This window comes from Enhydra lutris, unplaced genomic scaffold (assembly GCF_002288905.1).
Source record: "Enhydra lutris kenyoni isolate GAN:26980312 unplaced genomic scaffold, ASM228890v2 scaffoldscaffold12, whole genome shotgun sequence".
In the NCBI taxonomy this organism is placed as follows: Eukaryota; Metazoa; Chordata; class Mammalia; order Carnivora; family Mustelidae; genus Enhydra; species Enhydra lutris.
In genome coordinates, this window is record NW_019154096.1 from 36,182,416 (window position 1) to 36,190,689 (window position 8,274).

General features: G+C 36.5%; 1 protein-coding gene and 1 pseudogene across 2 annotated transcripts in view; one reads left to right on the plus strand and one right to left on the minus strand.

Annotated features, from left to right (window-relative positions):
• LOC111144932 (coiled-coil serine rich protein 2) overlaps window positions 1-8,274 on the plus strand; it is a 198,636-nt gene that overhangs the window by 80,886 nt on the left and 109,476 nt on the right. The window lies entirely within an intron of this gene.
• Window positions 7,933-8,274, minus strand: part of LOC111144933 — a 5,542-nt pseudogene continuing 5,200 nt past the window's right edge.

Consider the following 8,274-nt stretch of genomic DNA (forward strand, 5'->3'; position numbering starts at 1 on the left):
TCAATATGGGCTCTTTACATATTTTGACTATTGTGGACATTGTTGCTATAAACATGGGGGCATATGTGCTCCTTCAAGTCACTGTGTTTGTATCCTTTGGATAAATACCTGTTAGTGCAATTGTTGGGTTGTAGGGTAGTTCTGTTTTTAAGTTTTTGAGGAACCTTCATACTGTTTTCTAGAGTGGCTACACCAGTTTGCATTCCCACCTAAGTGTAAGAAGGTTCCCGTTTCTCTGCATCCTGGCCAACATCTGTTGTTTTCTGACTTGTTAATTTTAGCCATTCTGACTGGTATGAAGTGGTATCTAATCGTGGTTCTGGTCAGGCCTTTTGTTTATAAAATAAATTCTATTTATTTTATTGTTTTTCTTTCTTCTATGTAGCCTGAATAATTGCAATGGACAAATCTTCAGATTTGTTGATTCTTTCTTCTCTCTGTTCAAATCTGCTATTGAAATTCTTGTGATTTTTTTTTTTCATGAGGACCAAATCAAGATAATGTATTTGAAATGCTTATCACAATACTGCATCAAATAGGTATGCAAAAATGTGGGTTTACAACTATATCATTTCTTAATTCTTAAGCGTCAACTCTTAATTGTTCTTTCTTTCTTAATTTTTAATTGTGGTAAAAAATTACATAAAATTTACCATTTCAGCTATTTTAAAGTATAGTTCAGTAGCATTAACTATATTCATATTGTTGTAGAACAGAGCTTTAGAACTTTTTTATCTTGCATAATTGAACCTCTGTATTCAATGAACAACAAGCTCTCCTTTTCCCTCTCCTCCCAGTCCCCGATAACCACTATTTTACTTTCTGTGTCTATGAGTTTGACTATTCTAGATACTGCATATATGTGGAATCATACAGTATTGTCATTTTGTGACTGGCCTATATCACTTAGCAAAGTGTCCTCAAGGTTCATCTGTGTTGTTGCATGTCATAAGCTTTCCTTCTTTTTAAAGGAGAATAATATTGCATTATATGTATATACCACATTTACCCATTCATCTTTTGATGGACATTTGGATTGTTTCCACCTCTTGACTTATATAACTAATACTACAGTGAATGTGGGTGTGTATATATCTCTTAGAGATCCTGCTTTCAGTTATTGTGGATGTATACTCAGGAGTTTCAGTGAATTTTTCATTTGTCATACTTTAACTGCAGAATTTCTTTGTTTGTTTGTTTGTTTTTTATATTCCTTCTTTACCCATCTTCTGTACTTGGTTAAATATTCTTTGCCTATGGTTTTCTTGAGTTCTTTGAATATATCAAAGACAGTTGTTTTAAAGGCTGTCAATAGACAAAGTTCAATGCTTGAGCATCATCAGGGATCATTTCTGTTATTATTTTTTCTTTTTCTGTGACTAGATGATACTTTCTTTGCATGACCCTAAGTTTTTGTTGAAAAATAGACATTTTGAATATTTTAATGTGGCAATACTGGAAATCATATTCTGCACTCTCCTTAGGGTTTGTTTTGTTACTTGCTTGTAGGCTATAGGTGTTTGCTTTTTAAGTAGTTTTTTAAAACTATTTTTGTAAAGTCTTTTTGCTCATCATGTTTAGTCTGAGAAGTTTGTGTTACTTTAGCTGTGTTTTAGGCAGGGATTTCCTTAAATGCCAAAAATAAACAAAAGAGACAAAAGGGGGAGAGAAGGAGAGTGAGAGTAAGAGAGAAGGGAAGGAGGGAAAGAAGAAGGGAGGGTGACAGAGAAAGAAGGAAGAATTCAAAGCAGGAGAGTAAAAAATTCTCAAAGTCAAAATTAAAAAAACCTTGTTATCTTTCATCTTTGCATTTTGGCTCCTTTTTTGGGTACTCCTTCAGTGCTTAGCCTGATGATTTACAACTCTGTCTTAACCTTCACTTACTACTTTTTCTCAGCCTAGAGATCATCTAGAGTTGAAAGCTTTGGGTCCTCTTAGGTTTTTACTGAGAATGCATCCTACTGTGGGCTTTTTTTGTGGCTTCACTATTCATTTATGTTTGTCAACTATAATATTTTGTTCCAGGGTGATTGTGGATTGTCTGTCTCCCAGTGGTTTTGAGCAATGCCCATTACTTTTCTACGCTGTGTGAATTCCAAGCTAGGCAAAACAAACACATGCATTTTGTGTCAGTCACTCAGGTAACCCCAGACAGGTTAGAACAGAGAAACACAATTTTTTGGAATAAGGTCTTCACTGAGCTCTTTGGAAACAGGGACTGAGGTCCTAAACTGGGAACAAGATCTGCTCTCTTCAAATTTGCAGTCAGGCTGTAAAGGGGCATATGGGAAAGGCCAGTCTCACTGACAACTAGAGTGCAGAACCATACAGCAACTCAGAAATGGCTTAGAAATTTCTTAAGAATTTAAACATATTTACTGTGTCACCCAGCAGTCCCACTACTCCTGGGCATGAAAGTTTATATTCACACAAAAACCTGTGTATGAATGTTTGTCAAATTTTTATTTATAACAGCTAGAAACTGGAAAAACCCAAAATGTCCTTCAGTGAGTACATGGATACACAAACTGGTACATCCATGCAAAGGAATACCACTCAGCAATAAAAAGTAATGAATTATTGATATATTCAGTGACTTAGGTGAATCTTTTTGTTTAAGATTTTATTTATTTATTTGTCAGAGAGAGAGAGAGACAGAGAGAGAGAGGTGAAGTACAACCAGGGGGAGCAGGAGGCAGAGGGAGAAGTAGGCTGTCCACCAAGCAAGGAACTGAGTGCGGGACTCAATCCCAGGACTCTGGGATTATGACCTAAGCCAAATAATAGACACTTAACCGACTGAGAAACCCAGGTGCCTCGACTTAGGTGAATCTTAAAGGTATTCTGTTGAGTGTAAGAAGCCAGTCTAAAAGGGTTGCAAACTCTGATTCCATTTATATGACATTCTTAAAAGATGAAGCTGTAGAGTTGGAGAATGGATCATTATTGGGGACATGAGTGGGTGGTGGGTGTAACTATAGCTGGATAGTACAAGGAAGATTTTTCAGGTGAAGAGACTATTTTGTCCTAATTGTATTGGTGCTTACACAAAATAATATGTATTTTAAAATTCATAAACTGTACAATAAGAAAAAATTAATTTTACTGCATGATAATTACAGTAGATAGTGCTATTCATTTGTCAAAAACGTGAAGGCTTTCTTCAGTTTATTAGTGAAAGAAGGATTCATGGAAGAAAGAACTGGCCTACCACCTCATAGCTATTTGATTGGAAAAGTATTCTTAGAGGTCAAGGAAATTCTGTGATGATTCTGCTAATATGTATTCAGAATTTTAATTCCAATGAGGCTTGTGGGAAACCACTGGGAGCCAGAATATATAGATTTAAGGTTTTTTTTGTCATACTCCCAGCTAATGGTCTTATTAGATGGTCTCCCAGCTTAAACAGGTACATGTGGATGTTGGCTGTCAAGAAGTCCTGGCTCGCCAGTTAGAGGATCCTGGCATAACAAACGTGGAACAGAAACTCTTTCCCACGTTAACCAGTCTCCACGCTGCATGGTGTTTTTTTTTTTTTTTTTTCCCCTTTCTATAATAATTCTTACCTATGCAGATGACAGATTTCTAAGCTGGTGCAGAAAAATTACAATAGATCAATTTTTTTTTTTTTAACTTTCTCTCTTTGCCTGCTTCCTTACTGAAAGGTCTCAGTAATATCTCTGATAAAAATCTGAGAAGCATAGATCTCCTATAAAGATGAATAGGGGAACATTGTTTAAGACAGATGTTAGAATCCAGTCTTCAACTCCTTATTCGGCTTTGTATGCCATCTCTGAGGTGCTGAGTCCCACACCTCAAATCTCTTGCCCATCTCACATATATTGTCCTCTGCTGAACATGTCTTCCAAAGATGCAGCAAGCGTATCAAAATTACCGGGTTCTAAAATTAGGTATTAATTCTTTTACCTCCTACCGGTTTTGGTTTTCTTTTTTTTTTATACTTTATTTCAGTTAATAGGAATTATCCATGCGTTTCTCAAGCCAGGAACCAAGGAGTTATTTGTGGCTCCTTCCTTACTGCTCAGTGAGATTTTGTTCTATAGATCCTGACTCCTCAGTATGTTTTGTAACTGCTTATCCTTCATTCTCACTGACACTGATTAATGCCAGGCCACCATCATGTCACATGGATTCTGCAATAGCCACAAACTGCTTTTTCTTTCCTACTTAAATTCATTTTGGACACAGCAACCAGAAGATTTCTTTAATGTAAATCTCAATTTACCACTTGTGAAAACTTATCAGTCATACCTCTTTCATTGACATAAAGTCTAGACGCCTTAATATGACCTAAATAGTTGTTCATGATATAGATCTACTTCTCTGAGTGTTGTCTTAGTCACCTAGGGCTACTATAACAAAACACTATAGACTGAGTGGCTTAAACAGCAGACATTTATTTCAGTTTTGGAGGCTGGAAGTCCAAGATCAACGTGTTGGCAAATTCATTTCCTGGTGAAGACAGACCCCTTTCCTTGTTTCCAGATAGCCACCTTCTTACTATATACTCACATGGTGGGAGAGAAAGAGTGTGTGCTCCAATTTCTTTCTCTTCTTATAAGGACACTAATCCCATCATAGGGTTCCCACTATCCTGACTCTAACTAGAACAAATTACCCCCTGGAGACCCTACCTCCACATAGACTCATGTTGTGGGCTAGGGCTTCAGTATAAGAACTTTGGGAAAATACAAATAGTCCATAACAAGTATTAACGAACTACTTGCAATTATCTGCATTGAGCAGGTCAGCAAACTCTGTCATATAAGCCAGCCACATCTGGCCAACCACCTTGTTTTTCACAGCCTGAAAAATGTTTTTTTACATTTTAGGTGGTTACACTTTAAATGATTCTGTAAGTACCTATGTAGTATACTGATTTTGTCTGTGGGCCTGCAAAGTCTAACTATTTACTTTTTGTCTTTTAAAAATAAATTTATTTTTTTTTTTTTTACTTGGACTTAGAGTAGATTATGCTTTTTGATTCCTTGCTCTTAGCATACTGTTTCCTCTTCCATGTTCTAGAGACCATATTTGTTTGTTCTTTAGATTTTCTCTGACTTGATTTTGTTTTAGGTTTTCTCTGACATGCCAAGACTTAGATATCCATCCATTGAGCTTTCATGGTAGTTGAGCCATTACCATACTGTAAAGAAACTGTTTGAGGGAAGACAAGTACCCTTGGAGGGCTGTTGCAACCTTGTTCAATTACCATTTGTAAAGTAGAGCCCTGGAGTATTGGATGGTGAACCCTACTTCAGTAAAAGAGAACAAGGGAAATTGCAATAGAGAAGTTTATTACTAATAGATTCTGAAGGAAGTATTTGGCATGCCTGGAGGGGCCATAAAAGTGTAGGTAAGGAAAGTCACAAGTCCTGCGGTATGTGACTTTATTAGGGTTGATGACTAGAGTGCTTTGGGATTCCCGAACTAATTCTGGATTGGTCAGTACAAACCAAAAAGAGCAGGGTTTTGATAACCCCAAGTGAGTTTATTTAAGGGGTGTGCAAGGGGAAGGCACTGGGAGGCAGGGTAATTACAGCTCACAAGGGCTGTTGGGGAAATCCTATCAGGAATTTACATTTGCTTGTGATGCTGGGGTTATTACCTAGGGGCATGAACTCATGGGAGGGGCTAGTTTCAGTTCAAGGCCCCTACAGGTACCTTGGCCACACAAAATGGATGCCAAGGCAGCAATATCATAGTTTAGCTACACTCTTGACAAAGACGTGGGTATATCTTTTGCCTTCCACATACTGGTTTTTATATGTGTTGAGTTATTGAGGGTATGTCTTTCAGTTGCCACATGGAGGGACAGCATCAAATTCCCTCCCCACAAATTTGTTCAGATGTGAATACTGTATACTAAGAGGGTATGAAACAATTTATTACTCAAGTAACGATGCTTTCTGGGGAGAGAGAGTACCCAAAGTGGACAGGAATAGTTTGAGTGAAGTTAAGAGAGGCAGGTAGATCTGGTTTTTATTGTGGTTAAGGGATGTACCAGGTTGATGGGTTCCCATACTCAGGCTAGGTTTATGTGGTTTGAACTTCTCTGCTGATGCCAAGAAAGGTAGACTTTTTCCAACATGAAGTTTTGGATATTATAAAAGCTTACTACAGAAAAATAAAAAAAGAATATAAAGAGCATAAGTCCATATTATCTCACGTAATGGAAAATTATAATAATCCTTTGGCTTATAACCATTCTGATGTATTTTTCAGCATTAAAGATAAAGTCATATTGTACATATACAATTCTTTTCCCTGCCCCCATGCTACACATCATCTTCCCACGTGTCTAGATAATAAATCATATGCATTGATTTATTGGTGAGTATTGAGCATAAATATGGATGGTTTTCCTTCCCTTCCTTCCTTTCTGTAGCTACTGATAAGTCTGTTCCCCTTCCTTTTTCTACTGCGCTTTCTTAGTACCTTCTCAGAGTGATATAATTATTCTGTTACTTTTACATTCATTGGAACAGGCTCATTTTCATTCTGTAAGATTAATTTTTTAACACTTTCATTATAAAATGAAACCTACAGAAAACCACACAAAACAAATGTAGGGTTTAGCTAGTTATTAAAAGTTGAACATAGGGGCACCTGGGTGGCTCAGTGGGTTAAAGCTTCTGCCTTCGGCTCACGTCATGATCCCAGTGTCCTGGGATCGAGCTCCACATCAGGCTCTCTGCTCTGCAGGGAGCCCGCTTCCTCCTCTCTCTCTCTCTGCCTGCCTCTCTGCCTACTTGTGATCTCTATCTGTCAAATAAATAAATAAAATCTTTAAAAAAAAAAAAGTTGAACATCTTTTTGGTAGTGTGGCAGTGCTTTTACTGATAGGTGTGTCTCAGCAAGCCAAAGCCTGCTCTGGACCCTGAAAACGACGTTCTCTATTGCCTTTGATACTTTGCTGCATCCCTATTTATCAGAGCTGGCTTGGGGCACCCAACATTATTTTGTTTCACACATACATACATGTACACAGACAGCCAAATGTTTTTATAGGAGATAAGATTTTTTAAGTAAAACTACGTAAGTCAGTGCTTAATGCAGAAAATGAGAAAATGCAAGTACTCTAACGAAAACAAAAAGAAAAACTCCATAACCTATGTTTTGGCTTCCTTTCAACTTTTTTCTTTGCATATTATACAATATTTTCTTTTTCCCCCCCCAGAAAATGGATAATTCTGTACATGCTGTTTTACAGACCTATTTTATTTTAAGTTAATATTTAGATCTTTTCAGTGGAAAAAATGTATTTTTTCATTTAAAGTTAAAAACATTTTGTGTTCATACTAGTACTTTGCACTTACATTCAGGAACACAGGATTTTAATTTAATTTCATTGTTTTTTACATCCTCTTTTTCTTTTTCCTAATTTGAGAATCCACTTTTCAACAAACATTAATATAACTGTTTTCATTTATACCCATGTATGCACAACCAGAATAATGATGCCAGTACTACCATCCATAATATAATTACTGAAAATAGTTTGAAAAATTTTCCCCACTTGAAATAGTTTCTCTCTGAGCATAATGTCATCAACTTAATAGACAGACTCATTTATTTTAATTTACTTTTGACTTACAGAGATTCATCAAAACATTTGTCAGAGCAAAAGATTAGAAACAACCCGTCTGTTTTTTTACCCAATTGACATCTTTCCTTGTCTATAAATATATTTTCATTATTATTTTTTTTTTAGCACAAACACATTTATTTACTAACTAAAGGGATGATCCTAATTAAATCAGCACTTTGAAATAGTTGCATGTAAAATGTTTGTGCTAAAGATAACTGAACACAGTAATGGAAAAAAAAAAAGCAGTATGGAGATTTGCTCATTGAACTGAGCTTGTTCATCCTCACAGCTAATTCCTGTCCAAAGTAGTGATGGAATTTTTACTCTACCTTTTCACAGACCCGAGTACAGATGACATTGTTCATGATGCATTCCACCACTAATTTCCCATTTTCCAATTTTCTTGTGATTGTACTTTCCTTCCCGTCCCACTCCTGATGTTGTATCAGTGCACTATCTGTGAAGTTGCAGACCGTCTGAGTTTTTCTGCCATCAGCTGTAGTTTCTTCAGACTTCTCTCCCAGGTTACATGAAAACTGTGTTGTTTCCAAAGTGCTCTCAGTTTTTTTTTTTTTATTTAAGTTTTATTTTTTTAAAACATATAATATCTTTTTATCCCCAGGGGTACAGGTCTGTGAATCGCCAGGTTTACACACTTCACA